This window comes from Apodemus sylvaticus, chromosome 7 (assembly GCF_947179515.1).
Source record: "Apodemus sylvaticus chromosome 7, mApoSyl1.1, whole genome shotgun sequence".
In the NCBI taxonomy this organism is placed as follows: Eukaryota; Metazoa; Chordata; class Mammalia; order Rodentia; family Muridae; genus Apodemus; species Apodemus sylvaticus.
This window is the reverse complement of record NC_067478.1, coordinates 80,016,871-80,032,563: the sequence shown is the minus strand read 5'-3', so window position 1 is coordinate 80,032,563 and position 15,693 is coordinate 80,016,871. Positions and strand designations below refer to the sequence as shown.

Below are 15,693 nucleotides of genomic sequence, written 5' to 3'. Positions count from 1 at the left end.
ATCTCAGGCTCACACAAATCTACTTACCTCTGCCTTGTAAGTGCTGGGATTAAAGGTTTGCACCACCACATCTGACTGAATGGTATTTTTTAAAGTTGAGTATTTTTTATGAAGTAAATCATTTAATAACTGTATTTTTAGCTATTTAAGAATTATTAAGAGCTAAGTTTAAGAGCATTATTGTATCATTAGTCTCATTTCTTACTTCTTAATAATTGTTACATATACATGCACATAACTTTATAAATGCAACCCGCTGAACATATGACGCATTGCTCATATGTGCTTACGGAGACCCCCTGGGAGTGGCTGAGGGCTCCTTCCTGGAGAATGTTGTGTAGTAGCTTAAGCTCCCTCTTCTCCAATCCTGAACCTCCCAACTCCCCTTCTTCATTCCTGGGCCTGGAGTCCAGCAAGCTAATAACTCCATGCAGGATCAATATTGTAAATGTTTTATCCTGTTTTTAATCAACACAGCTTATTTCATATTTGACCCTGATTGTTTACTTCTACTGTGATTTATTTTCAGGTTTTTTTACACTGTGTTTGGAGTAGGAGGATTTATCAAGCATGAGCTCACTGCGCATCCTGACCAGAGATGCTTCCTATTTCTTTTCTTGGAGAACAAGGAGGGAGAGGATGAGAAAAGTTTCCCTGTTCATCTAAATGTTACTAAGAGTACCAAGTTATGAAAACAGCCATTTTAAGAACTGTTTGGAAATGGGTAAGATGAAAGTAATGAGTGTATGAAAGCTGAAATAATGGGGGTGGGGACTGGGAGATTCAGAGCTGGGAAGGAGGCAAGGAATGAAGGAAGAAGATGGTGTCTGGATTCCTGCCCCTATTTGGGTATCCTGAGTTCTGTCCTTTCTCTTCAATGTGAGCTAGAGCCTTTCCTTTCCTCCCTCCGGGCCCACTGCCTCAGTCCTTCTTCTCTGTCTCCTTACCAAGGGAGCAGAGGACAGATTTCTTTTTTTCTCCTTTTCTTAGAAATGTCCACAAAGCTAAGGCCACAAGATTCTCCTAGGATTCAGTGTGGTTAGGGGACCAATCAGAAACCAACTTCTCCTTTCAGCTCAGTCCAACCAAATTATACTGATTTTTTTCTGCCATGTGGTAGACTATGTGCCAAGCTCAGACATCCCAAAGGGATGAACAAGTTTTAGATACATGAGTGGTCACCCTCAGTGATGGAGACTCCCTCTGCAGCTTCCCCTCTTTCCCAATACTGCTGCCAGCCTCTGAGCCACAGGGAAGGACCATCTCCCTCACTGAGGAGAAAGAGATCTGTTTGTTCCTTGTTCTTTCATTTCATCTGAGGACTCTGGCTGAGAAAGCATCTCTACTTTGGCTGCTGGACACTACCTGATGGGGTCACCTGAAGAGGTCAGTGCTGCCACCATGGCCACCCGTCTGCTAAGGCCTGTCCTGAGGCTCACCCAAGTCCCAGCTCCTGTTGGCAAAGTGCAGATGGTTCTTCTATTTTTAGTTCTGGGATGCGGTCCATGAATGAGCCAGTGACCTGGAAAAGCCATTGCTGTTTCCGAGTCCCTCATTGTCTTTCATTGTTTACCAGAAGGTCTAGGAGTGTGGGGAATGGAATTGTACAGAGATTACTGAGAGGGACCATGATCTGTGGACACAGACCTCAACAACTCATCTCCATGACAACACTGTAGCCACCAAGAATGATTCTGGGAATACCAAACTAGACTGTTGAGTAATGATGTATGCTTTATTATTAATTTTTATTCAGCATTGGCATCTCCAGAATTTCTTTATCCTTCTTTTCTATCAGTAGAGCTTTTTTGAACACCCATTCCCGTTTTTTTGCTTTGTAATGAATTATGCATAAATTTTATGTAGTATTGATGCATATTGTAAAGTTTATACAGAAGATAGAGAATTTCTAAACTAAGTATTTCTAAAAGTTTAGAACATTCCACAATCATTTCTAGCCAATCATACATTTTCTGGCATGCCAGATTTCCAATTGACAATTCTTCTTTTAGACAGAGTCTGGCTTTGTAGCCCAGACTGGCCTCAAAGTAGTGATTCTCCTGCCTCAGCCTCTTAAATGCAGAAATTCATCACTGGTCAACATGTATAGAATAAGTGTCTGTGGGGTGTTCATCCATAAGCGGGACACATCTGTATCACACACCCTCATGACAAGGCTCAGGGGCCATTTTGGAAAAGGGGTGGGAAGAATGGTAAGACCCAGGGTTCTTGGAGGATCAGAGTCAAATGGTGTCTCTGATCATGACTGGGCTGTTGCACTCTTGAACTTACACAGTAACTGTGGTTGCCCATATAAGATCAATCTAGACAACATTCCAGCGTGGAGGAGGGGGCTTACTGAGCATGCACCCAAGCTGAGGAGCTAATGAGAGTTGGCTGCAGCCAGGGGAGGGACAGTCAGCTTCTCTAAAGGGTGTGAACACCACAATCCAGTGGACGCACCCATGAGCATATGGGCAGCGCAAATGGGACTTGTCGGATTATGAAACAACCAAACCAAACCAAACAAAACAAAAGCAAAACAAGAGATGAACTTGGAAGGGGTATGAGGGTGGGGATGGACCTAGGAGGAGTTGGAGGGAAGAGTGCAGATGAATATGATCAAACTACGATATATGCATATATGAAATTCTCAAAACATTAGTAAAATATTATATATTTTTTAAAAAGAAAAAGTTAAATATTTTCCAGGAAAAAATAACACATGCATCAGGAATCCATATTCTTTTTTTTATTCGATATATTTTTTATTTACATTTCAAATGATTTCCCCTTTCCTAGCCCCCCACTCCCCGAAAGTCCTGTAAGCCCCCTTCTCTCCCCCTGTCCTCCCACCCACCCCTTCCCACTTCCCCGTTCTGGTTTTGCCGAATACTGCTTCATTGAGTCTTTCCAGAACAAGGGGCCACTCTTCCTTTCTTCTTGTACCTCATTTGATGTGTAGATTATGTTTTGGGTATTCCAGTTAGGATCCATATTCTTATAGTTGTGGAGGCTGAAAGTCTGAAGTAAGGGCCATAAGGCATGCTTGCTTCAAATCTTTGGGGAGTTTGTCTTGGCCTATTCCTAGGTTCTGACTGATTACAAGGAATCTCTGGTCTTCCACAGCTTGTAGCAGCACAACTCTAGTCTCTGCCACCTGCCTTGCCAGTTTCTTATCTTTGCTTCAGTGTGATACCTTTTCCTTCCTAAATATCACTGGGCACATCTCTGCCCCCCTCCAAGTCCTCCCCCCACTGCGACTTCCTTCATCCTTCCTACTTCTGCCACAACTCTAGACCATGTTAGATTATAGCCTATGGGACTAGGGCTTAGGATGTCAAGGTTGTTAAGTACTATGTATTATGATTGGGAGGAAAGACACAACTCAACCCCAAACACAATTTGTGTCCTTTACACTGCATTAGAACTTAGGCCCCCCCTCTCTCTTTCTCTCTCTCCTCTCTCTCATTTTAAATTTCACTGTCTATGCTACTCATATGCTTAATATTTCAAAAACACATTTATGTTTATTTTTCCCACAAACCCAAGTCAGTCTTCATGTGTTTCTTTATTTGTTTATTTTAACAGTAAAAAGCAGAAAAAGAGCTGGGTGTTGGTGGCATATGTTTTTAATCCAAGTACCCAGAGACAGAGGTGGGTGGATCTCTGAGTTTGAGGGCAACTTGATCTATAGTGTAAGTTCCAGGACAGTTAGGGCTATACAGAGAAACCATGCCTCAACGAACAAACAAACAAACAAACAAACAAACAAACAAACAAACAAACATCAGGAAAAGGAGATTTATTCATTGTGGCCACATTGGGAAGAGGGACAAAAAATAGTGACTCCCCCAAGTTATTCTGATGTCCTAATGTGGAGGTAGGTTTAAAATAGATGAGCTCCCTTACTTGGTTATCCAATACAAATGTTGGGCCTTAAAATCATAACACACTAACAATGGAGGACTCAGCAGATTGTATGTATGCATGTATGTATGCACGTATATATGTATATATGTATGCATGTATGTATGTATATATGAATGTATAGTTTTATGATTATTTAATATTGGAATTCTATCATATTTTCTTGTTATATATTTTAAAAAAATATTTTTCTTTAATTTTTTTTTACAGTCTAGTAAACATCCTCCTCCCAGTCTGGCCCTCTGACAGTTCCTTCTTCCATTCTTCCTCATCCCTGTCTCCAAGAAGGATGTTGCTACTCCCCCCAACCCCACCCCACCCTGCCAGGCCTCCCCATTCCCTGGGGCCTCACGTGTCTCTAGGTTTAGGTGTATCTTCTCTCACTGAGGCCAGACCAGGCAGTCCTCTGATGTATATGTTGGGGGCCTTGTACCAGTTAGTGTATGCTGCCTGGTTGGTGACTCAATGTCTGAGAGATCTCAGGGGTCTGGTTTAGTTGAGACTGTTGGTCTTTTTATGGGGTCACCCTCCTCCACAACTTCTTCCAGCCTTTCTCTAATTCAACCACAGGGGTCCCCAGCTTCTGTCCATTGGTTGGGTATAAGAATCTGCATCTGTCTCAGTCAGCTGCTTGTTGCTCCTGTCTGTATGCACACCATAGCATCAGTAATAGTGTCAGGCCTTGGAGCCTTTCCCTTGAGATGAATCCCAAGTTGGGCCTGTCATTGGACCTCCTTTCCCTCAGTCTCTTCTCCATTTTTGTCCCCAACAGGTTGCATTTATATATTTGTGTGTATGTATACATATGTGTGCAACATATGTAACAGTAATAATTAAGGGGAAGGAGCTATCTGAGAGTGGTGAGGACATGGTGGGTTGGAAGAAGGAAAGAGATGTAATGATGTAACTATTTTAAGTTAAAAGGCATGTAAGAAAAGAAAATAGGTGATGTGCATGACTGAACAGTCCAGTAAGGTGTAGTTTCTGTGCAGCACTCATCCCCTGTATCCCCTGCAAGGTCACCTGAGAAGCTGTTAACCTTCCCCTGGGGCCCAGGTTCTGGATGCTCTGGGACTTCAGCCATTTCCTCTCCCAGCAGGAGATTTGGGGAGAAATTCTAGTTTCTGGGACTCTATTCTTTCAATGGTCTGATATGCTAAAGAGGCAATGTTATCATCTATATCTTTCTCTGTGAAAAGGTAGGAATACTCTGACAGGTCTCCTGGCCTCTTCCTGAAGATGCCATTTATTCAGTTACTGTTCATTGGATTTGACAAAGTTTTATTTCCAGGGGATTGTGATTTTTTTCTGTCTCTGACTCTGTCTCTATTTCTCTCTGCCTCTGTCTTTCTCTTCCCCTTTCTATTTCCCTGTTCCTCAGCAGTACCTAAGTTAACTTTTATTTATTTACTATGCGCCCCCGTTTCCTTGTTGTACAGCATTTGCACTTATGTCATTTCTCTTCTCACTGGAGTAACATCTCTGTTTTCAAGGAGGGTTTTGTACGTTGGCTTCTTATGCCTGGGATCATTTTCATGGTACCTGCTTATTTCATACTTTCCAGAACTCAGGTCTGGTTTGAAGTTCTTCAAGACCCTGTAAACAGAACATCCCTGTCTTCTTGTCTGTCTCGTTGTTGTTGAGCAGCAGTTGGATGTCAGTCAGACAGATGCTTGCTTCCCAGTGAGCGATTGACTCTTTTTCCTTGGCAGCTTTGAGATGTTTGCCTCTTTATGGTTTTCATTTCCCCATATTGTATCTGGATGCGGGATTATTGCACCAACCTTATTAGAGGTTCCATCCACTCTTCTAGTCTGAGGCCACTCATCTTTCTTCAATCCCCAACAATTTTTCTGACACTTGCCTTTCTTCATTTCTCTTTTAAGACCTCCTATTAATCAGCCAATGTACACATGTATTTTATCATGCAGAACTTCAATTTTGCTGCATCTTTCGACTCCTCCTCAGCCCCAGCTAGGAAAGCTTGTAGCTCGCCTCTTAGAATCCACCTGTAGTGTTTATACCATTTATTAAGTCTTTTCAGGCCTTAGAATTTCCAAACCCAATGTTTTTATTTGGCTCTCTTTTTTTATTTCATGTTATTTAGCTTCCTTTCTTTCTTTATGATGGATATTTTAGATTATTAATCTGCTTCATTCCAATATATCTTTTTGTATTTACCTAATGTATCTCATATAGATTGTATAGTTCATTGCCTTACTACTAGGATGAGAATTTTCTTAAGCAGTTAGCAGTTTCTGAGTGTGAGTTTATTTCCCTCTGAGGTGGCTTGTTTTCTTGGCTTGAATTCTTTTCTTTTCTTTTCTTTCTTTTTTTTTTCATGACAGTGTTTCTGTATAGTGCTGGCTGTCCTGGAACTCAGCTTGAATTCTTTTTTTTTTTTTTTAAATTAGGTATTTTTTTAATTACATTTCAAATGATTTCCCCTTTTCTGGATTACCCCCTCCCTGAAAGTCCCACAAGCCTTCTTCCCTCCCCCTGTTCTCCAATCAATCCCTTCCTGCTTTCCTGTCCTGGTATTCCCCTACACTGCTGCATTGAGCCTTTTCAGGACCAGGGATCTCTCCCTCCTTCTTGGGCATCATATGATATGTGAATTGTTTCTTGGGTATTCTGAGCTTCTGGGCTAATATCCACTTATCAGTGAGTACATAGCATGTGTGTCCTTTTGTGATTGGGTCACCTCACTCAGGATGACATTCTCCAGTTGCACCCACTTGGCTAAGAATTTCATGAATTCACTGTTTTTAATAGCTGAGTAGTATTCCATAGTGTAAATATACCACATTTTCTGTATCCATTCCTCTGTTGATGGACATTTGGGTTCTTTCCAGATTCTGGCTATTATAAATAGGGCTGCTATGAACATAGTGGAGCATGTGTCCTTATTACATGCTGGGGAATCCTCTGGGTATATATGCCCAGGCGTGGTATAACAGGGTCCTCTGGTAGTATCATGCCCAGTTTTCTGAGGAACCGCCAGATCGATTTCTGGAGTGATTGTACCAGCTTGCAACCCCACCAGCAGTGGAGTGCTCCTCTTTCTTCACCATTTCACTCAGCTTGAATTCTTACCGAAGCAGAGACCCAAACCTCTTCAGCATGAACTGGTTCCGTTTAGCTGAAGGAGACTGTGAGCTGGTTCTGTTTAGCTGAAGGGAGTGTGGCAGTGACAGGCATCCACAGTGTGGCCTGCCTGCCTTCCTTCACCAACCTCTCACTAGCATTGCTGCTTGTTGTGCGGAAGGACATATACCCGAACACTCTCATTTTCCTGGCTAACTCTCCCAGCGTGAGGGCGGTGGGCAGGAGCGGACCCCCAAGTGCTTGCTGGTCCTCTGGATCTGCTGTCGCCTCTTGTCAGCTTCAGGCTTAGTTGCTTCCTCTATTAGGGTCATAGTCTCTGAGACTGGTGTGCTAGAATTGGAGTCATGCTCAAATGGCCCCTCCAGGCTGGGTACATGAGCATGAATGGTGAGCATTCATCACCACCTTCTCCCTTCCAGCCCTAGCGGAAGTCTGGCCTTTCCCTTACTTTCCAGCTGGGCACAGGACTGGATAGGAGGAAACTCCACCCATTTGCAGTCCTGCATCTCCACCTCTGTCCCCACCCTAAGCTTACCTGTGGCATGAGGCATATCTTACAGTTGCTTTTTCGGACACAGTGAGGCATCTTCCCTCCTGTCAAACTTGTTACCCCCTCTTCCTGTACTTCCCAAACTCAGCTCAGTTGTAGAACTCTATCTCCTTTGCTGCTTATATTCCATAGTTATGTTTATACTTCTTTTATTCCTTTACCTTCCCATTCATGGGGCCCAAGTAAGCAGAGACATGACAGTCTTTGGGTTTTCCATTGTGTTTGAATAGAAGTTGCCTGATGAGAAATTTTTAAACAACTGGGAGAAGAATCAAAAACACTTTGAAAAAGAGAAGGGGCTTGATCTAGTAGGGAATTCCATAGAACAGCCATGGCACCTGGGGGAGCCTGGTCTTGTCTGATTTGGGAAGTTGAGCAAGGTTGGTGTGGTTCGAGCTTGGATTGGAGACAAGAGTGTGGGTGTCCATGGAGGATCAGGGAAGGTGTGCCTTGCTGTCTGACTGCTCACAAAATACCACGGAGCTCTAGCAAATAAAACAGCAAAAGGTTGGTTCAACAACAGAAAAACAGTAAAAAGTATTAGAATAATACAAAAACCTGGCAGTTGGCTCATTATGATCCTACACCTAAGGATCAAACTAACTACATATAAAAATATTAGGAAAGGTTGGGGCTGGAAAGATGGCTAGGGTTGAGTACTTGTTGCTTCCTCTGGAGACCTGGTTTTCTTTTCCAGCACCCACATAGTAGCTGAAACCACCCATAACTCCAGATACAGGGGATCTTGTGCCCTCTTCTGAACTCTGTAAGCACTAGGTCTGCATGTGGTGCACATACATAGATGCAGGGTAAACACTCATACACACTATAACAAATCTAAAAGAATTCAGAAAAAGTAATTGTCAGTATGCACTAAACACTATACAATAAAGATTTATTTATTTACTTTATGTAAAAGACTGTCGCTGTCTTCAGACACATCAGAAGAGGGCAACTGGTCCCATTGCAGATGGTTGTGTTCTAGGAGCCATCCTCACTTAGATCTCAATGCCAAGAACTCTCCATACCAGGATCCATCCCTACCTGGTTCTCAATGCCAGGAGGCCTTGATACCAGGAGTCATTATCACTTAGATCTCCATGCCAGGAACTATTCCTACAATCTCAAAACCCCTCCTTTTGAAGTTCATCTGTGGACAGGTTACTATAGCAACCCCTTTCCACTTCACCTCCTCATGACCCCCTTTATCATGCCAAAATTCCAAAGCAATAACTAGCTTTACCCAGAAATTATAAGAAACTGTTTCTTAGACTTGCTGTCGGTCTCTTTTTTGTGTCTTTGTCTCATCGCCTTTCTTTTAGGTAGCTCCAGGAACCCTGCTGACTATCCTGCGGGTCGGGACACTCTGGCGCCCAACGTGGGGCACCTGTGGAGTGACTGAGAGAAAGGAGGCTGTAGGAAGAAAGGAGGAAGGCTCTCCACATACAGCTCCTGGAGCAGAGTGGATTTGGTCGAAGCACGGTTGACCTGCTGGCACGCTCAGCCAGGGGAAAATCTCCACGGCAACTACATCTCAGAAGGTGAGACCCCATGGGACAAGAATTTATTCAGCCTGTTTTAAGGCTCGAGACACAAGGGGCTGGATTAAGAAAAGGAGATATTAGGTACTTCTTTGAGAAGCACTTAGGGTCTTAAGTATTATCTCAGACAAATTGTCTGGGTTCCCAGAGGAAGGAACCATAGATAAGAAAACATGGGCTAGAGTAAGAGATTACTATGCAACTTTTGGTCTGGGGCGGGGGGTTGGGGGGGAGTTCCGGTTACTGCCTTTATCTACTGGTCTCTGATTAATGACATTATTCAGAATTCTTCCTGCTTCCAGGATCTAGTTCTCTGCAAAAGTGCTTGTCCAGACACTGTCTCTGTGCTCTCTTATCCCTCCCGTCTCTGATAGATATGGAGGAGGGACATTTAAAATGGTCTCTGTCTATGTCTGCTCTTTTCCCTAATTTCTCAAAAAGACCAAAGTCTATCCTTCTCTACAAACTCTGAAATCTAGTCATAATTCAGTTGCTGACCCTCTATCTCCTGTGGAGGAAGCCAACTTAGAGGAGAAAACTGCCAGCAGAAGAGCCACTGAAAAAATGTCTTCTCTCTGCCAAATAGTAGAACGCCACAGGGAGCAAGTAGCCCTCTTAAAGGAGCTATGAGACTTAGAGGGACAAATGGTCACTCTAACTTCAGGGTTTATTTCAAAGACAAATACCTAGAAAAAGCCAGAATCAAAACAAGCCCCTTGACTTTAACATTTTAGAAAAATTGAAGTTCACAGTCACAGCCTATAGGTGGACTGTTCCCTTCACTTTGACACTTAGAATCTTCCACCGAGGGTTGGCTTACACCTGAAGAATTTATCCAGCTTGCCCCAGCTGAGCTCTCTGGGGGAGAATTTGTTCTTTGGAAATCAAAGGCAGCTGAAGCAGCTGGGACAAATAGAAAGTAAAAACCACTCACCAGCAGAGTGTAAGTCCTGGACGGCAAAGACATTCCTGGGCTCTCCTCCACTCCCACCTCTCTCCACATGGTCATGACCAGTCTATACTTATCTACACACTCTCTCTGCCTATCTCTGTCTCTACTACCCCATTTACTCTTATCCTCTGTCCTGAATAAGCTTTATTCTATACCATGTCTGTGTGTGTTCACCTAGGCACCCCCCTTCCCTACACCACTGTATATCACATTCTCTAAACCTCCTTCTCTTTTTATGAACTTAATAGAGGTTAAAAAAGCAGGGCACTATGGAGTAACTATCAGTGGTTGCCACTGTGCCTCCCCTCCCTTCTCTGGCAGAATTACCAGAAGAAAAAGAAGATAAGGATTTAAATTTTAAACAAGAGAAAAAGCAGGTTTCAGAAAAGCAGTTTTTCCATGTGCAGGACGTGGTATCAAAAAATGAAAAAATGGTTAAAAGCTATTTCAAAACTCTCCTGGGGAGGAAAGGAAAATGGGAGACGTCCTGTTTCCTCTCTGAATCCTACTGGAGATATTCTTAGCTCTGGTTAAGATATTTGGATTTCTTTGGGACATCAAGTTCCCTCTCTGTCTGTTGTCTGTCTTTGGTGAACCAAAACCTGTCCATAAGTGTGCCAATTTATGTTGTCTATTGTTTTGATTGGCTGAATGATTGTTGTGTTTATGTTTTATGTTGACAAAAAAATGGTAAAAAAGCTTTATCTGCTGGCAGTCCTGCCAGTCTACAGTTTACACAGAGGAAGCTGATTTAGGGTGCCTCACATTCTTAACTAGGAGTCAAACACAGCTGGAGAAAAAGCTACTTCTTAAAGGGCCAGCAGCCTCAACCTCTAGGACAAGTGGGAATGTTCAATTCTCCTAGAAAAATTTCTACCATGGTGATGATTGGGTTCAAAGTGCTTTATTCCCCTAAAATTACAGCTGGAAAAAATATATTTGGTTTAAATTAATGAGATTTGTGTGATCACTTCATTTTTATTTCTAATTGGTCTTAAAGGTATAAATGTTTTACATGCCTTGACTATAGAGTATTGGCTCATAAGTTATTGGACATGATTTTAAAAATATAATGATGGTAACAAAAGGTAAGTTTAAAACTGATAATTTAGGGTTAAATCTATTTTAAGCAACTCATGGCATGACACAATCCAAGAAAAACAGGCCTCTGAGATATTTCTAAATTGGCATAATGTTTTATATGGTTCTTATCCTAGAAATCAGACTTATAAAAAATAAGATTTAAAATAATGTCTCTTCAATAAGTTACACTGTCATACATTCAAATACACAAGATGATGGACAGACTTTGCAATGTGAAAGTAATGTGCTTGCCATTAATTTTTATTATTATTTTTTTATTCGATATATTTTTTATTTACATTTCAAATGATTTCCCCTTTTCTGCCCCCCCCACTCCCCAAAAGTCACATAAGCCCCCTTTCCTCCCCCTGTTCTCCCACCCACCCCTTCCCACTTCCCTGTTCTGGTTTTGCCTTATACTGCTACACTGAGTCTTTCCAGAGCCAGGGGCCACTCCTCCATTCTTCTTGTACCTTATTTGATGTGTGGATTATGTTTTGGGTATTCCAGTTTTCCAGGCTAATATCCACTTATTAGTGAGTGCATACCATGATTGATCTTTTGAGACTGGGTTACCTCACTTAGTATGATGTTCTCCAGCTCCATCCATTTGCCTAAGAATTTCATGAATTCATTGTTTAACAGATTCATACAGATATGGTTCAAAATAAAGTTCAAACTTAGATCTATGAAAGGTTAATAAGGCTATGTAGAAATTATGAAGGCATTAAAATTTGGCCTGCCCACTACATACAAAACTATTATAGATTTGAATGGTTGTTTTTTGCTTTATGTATCCTGATAATTATAAAAGCATTTACTTCTAACTTTAAAAGAGCATAATCTAACTTAAAAAAAAAACCAATAAAAAATTTCATTAGAAATGAAATTTCTCAAGAAATGGCTTGTGCTTAACAATGGGCTTTTAAAATTTTTAAGTAAATAATCTTCAAAAAATGTTAACATAAATTATTTGGCTAAGACACTGCTTTAAGTTTGCCATAAGAGGATTTAAGCTTCTTATGTTCTCAAGATAGATACAAAATAAATATTGAGAAACATAACTTGGAGAAAGCTACCGTATTTGTTAACAGTTTATGATATATGTTCACTTCCATTCCTTGACAAAGAGAACATTAATGTAAAATCTCTCCAAATAAGGTTTTGACATCCTCCAATGAAGATTTGGTGTAATAATAAAGTGTTGCAAAATAAAATCATAGAAATAATTTTAAAAGGAATGTTTTAAGTGCATGATAAAATGTTTGTTCCTTATTTTAAACGGCAATCAAATTATTATTAATTGTTAATCTATTAACTGACAAGCCTTTTTTGACAAGATTAATAATTGTCATTCAAAAGATAAATTGTTAAAAATTTGTCTCCATACACGTTTTTATATTGTTATAGATTTATACATGCAGCCTATAAAAATGCATCTACTGTGGGAGTAAAGCACATATAATTAGATCACATGTTTATTCTTTTGAGTTTCCCTTTGCTTCAGCACAGATAATTGAATTGGGTGCTCTAGCTGCTCTTTTTAAAATGTTAAAAATCAATCTTTTAATTTATATATTAATAATATATATAGTTCATGGCTTACAATTGCTTGAAATTGTTTCTTTTTTAATGCTACCAATTCTTAACTTTTACAATTATTTATACAAATACAATTCAAAAAATTAATCAAAAAATATACATGACTATTGACAGCTTTTCAAGCTTCTTTCTAGTTAGAACTGTTTTAACATAAGAAACAAAAAATAAAATAAAATTAGTCATTACATATGCTATTTTCTTATACTGAATGTTCCAAATCAGATTAAGACAAATATTATAGCTAATTATTATAGTCAGTCATTTGAGATGTTTTATTAACAATTTGATATTAGCCATATTACTGAGATTCCTCATAATTCTCAAAGACAAGATATTGTGGAACAGGCCCATAAAACATTACAACAATATTTTTATAAATAAAAGAGGAAAAATCACATCTCTATATGCCACAAAAATTTAAAAATTTTAATGCCAGGGAACTCTCTGAATGTCGAGAAGAGGGCATGTTTATGTTTTTTTCTGCAGGATGCCGAAGGAACACGCTAGCTGCCAAAGTATGCTAATGTTGAGACAAAGAATGATGCTGATTATAATCATTGAAAATGGCCACAGTTCTTAACACCTTTGGATGCCTCTAATGCTGACACCATGGACATCTACAGACTCAACATCCCTCTTTGCACAGCAATTTTATTTAGCTAAAAATTGGACAAATTATAAACAGATCAAAGGGGAGATATTGGCTACTGCTGATTTTCCCCCTTCAGGGTATCAAAAGGGCATATATTTAAATTTTACAGATTTCAAATGTAGACCAGATAGAACGTGGCCTGCTGTTTATTTTCTTTAAGACACCCACAGGATTTACTTTGGTTGTTTGGGACCCCTGGGAGAGCTTCTGGACTTCTCCTCATGGGATTACACCCTAGTAAAACACAATCTTACACCCCCAGCTAGTTTTCAAATAGATGATGAATCCTGCAAGGCCCTCTACAAAGGGATGGTGCACACCTTTACAAATTACGTTTAGCACTTATGCAAAATCTCCTGATCTATATTGGCAAAAAGGTTATGAACAGAGTCTTCGCCTCTATGTACTTGACTTTGATGCAGGTATTATTTTCTCTATTAAGCTCCTTAAAGAGCCTTTATATCATGCCCAGACAGTCCCAATGGGACCTAATTCTGTGTTGGTATCTCATCCTGTTCCTCCTAAAGGAATTGATCAGGACAGCACCCGTACTCCTTCTATTAAAGACACTTCCCTACCTTCTGTATTTCCCCTCCAGCCACCAGCTAAGCCATTAGCCACTCTGCTGCCTGTACAGCCAGCTCCCACTAAAAATCTTGTATTTTCTTTAGTTAATCAGACTTTTCTCACCTTAAATGAAACTCCCCCTGAACTTGTTGAAGATTGCTGGCTGTGTTACCATTCCCAACCACCCTTTTATGAAGGAATTGCTGTTCTTGGTGATCCCCCCCCCCCCATGCTGACAATCATGGTACTGCCATTGGCAAAAGGGCACTCGGCCAGGTCTTTCATTAACCCAAATATCTGGCCTGGGACTTTGTGTGATCTCTAGTGGAACAAATGTCCCCTTACTTTATGCTTACTTGTACAATGAAACCTATTCTCCCCCTCCTGGCAATTATTTTATTCTCCCCCCAGAGGGGACCTGGTGGGCATGCCTTGATGGCCTTACATCTTGCCTCTCTGCCTCAGTTTTTCAAAATCAAAAGAAGGGGGAGAACCCTGAGTTTCGCATCCTTATTAAGATGTTCCCTCGTTTAGTTTATTATCGCTCTGAAGAAATTTTTCACTTGTGGGATCAATCCACATTCACTGGAGGCTCCACTTCTTTGAGCCACCCTCGCAGAGAACCTATCTCTGCTGTTACTCTCTCAGTCCTACTTGGCCTTGGAGCTGTGGGAGTGGGGACAGGTATTTCTTCCCTTGTTCTTTCCAACTCTAGGTACACGGAGATAAGTGCTACTATCGATCAAGACATCCAATGCCTTCAGCAGGGGATAATTGATCTCTCCAACTTCGTTGACTCCCTAGCTGAGATTGTACTCCAAAATAGGTGAGGACTTGATCTCCTGTTCCTCCAACAGGCTGGACTTTGTGCACCTTTAAAAGAAGAGTGCTGTTTTTATGCTAGTAAGACGGGAGTTGTAAAAGACAGCATGAAAATAGTCAGACAAGATCTAGAAAAACGTAAGAAAGACAACAGAAACAAAGTTGATGTGAAAATTGGTTTTCCATCTCTCCATGGCTCACTACACTTTTACCCAATATCCTAGGACCCTTTGTAGGTCTGTTATTGTTATTTTCTTTTGGACCATGGGCTTTTAAACACCTCACTGCCCTAATTAAGAAGCGATTAGATGACCTGACAGCCAAGGCTATTCAGGTACATTACCATCATTTGGCTATGGAGGATTGAGAGATGGCTACCTAACCCCCCTGGGCAAAACTGCCCAAATAGCACACTCTAGTGCCTTAACAGAGAGAGCATCCTTGTTACAGCCATTCCAGCCGGGACTCCGGAAAGAGCCCCATAAGCTGAAGGCATCAATAACAATTAACTTGCTGGGCAATTAGCCAGTGACGGGCAACTTCCCAGGGCCACTCCCACCTAAGACAGGAGTTTCTGGAGGCTGGCAGAGACGTCCAAACGGGAACAGGATGATGGATGACCGGGTCAATTCCGAAGAAAGGCACTGTCCCATTATCTTGATGCCTTATCTGCTTTCCATCAATGGCTGTCTGACCTCTGCTCTCTACTATACAGAGAAGGGAGAGATGCCAGGAGCTATCCTCCCTTAGATCTCAATGCCAAGAACTCTCCATACCAGGAGCCATCCCCACCTGGCCCTCAATGCCAGGAGGCCTCGATACCAGGAGTCATTCTCACTTAGATCTCCGTGCCAGAAACTATTCCTATGTAAATCTCAAAACCCCT

The 15,693-nt window shown here is 41.2% G+C and overlaps 1 long non-coding RNA gene across 1 annotated transcript; it reads left to right on the top strand.

Annotated features, from left to right (window-relative positions):
* Positions 1-539: 539 nt before the first annotated feature.
* On the top strand, positions 540-13,480 carry LOC127689910 (uncharacterized). The gene is made up of 3 exons (XR_007978955.1): positions 540-724; positions 8,911-9,129; positions 13,253-13,480. It is a non-coding gene; the product is annotated as an uncharacterized LOC127689910 (long non-coding RNA).
* The last annotated feature ends 2,213 nt before the right edge of the window (positions 13,481-15,693 follow it).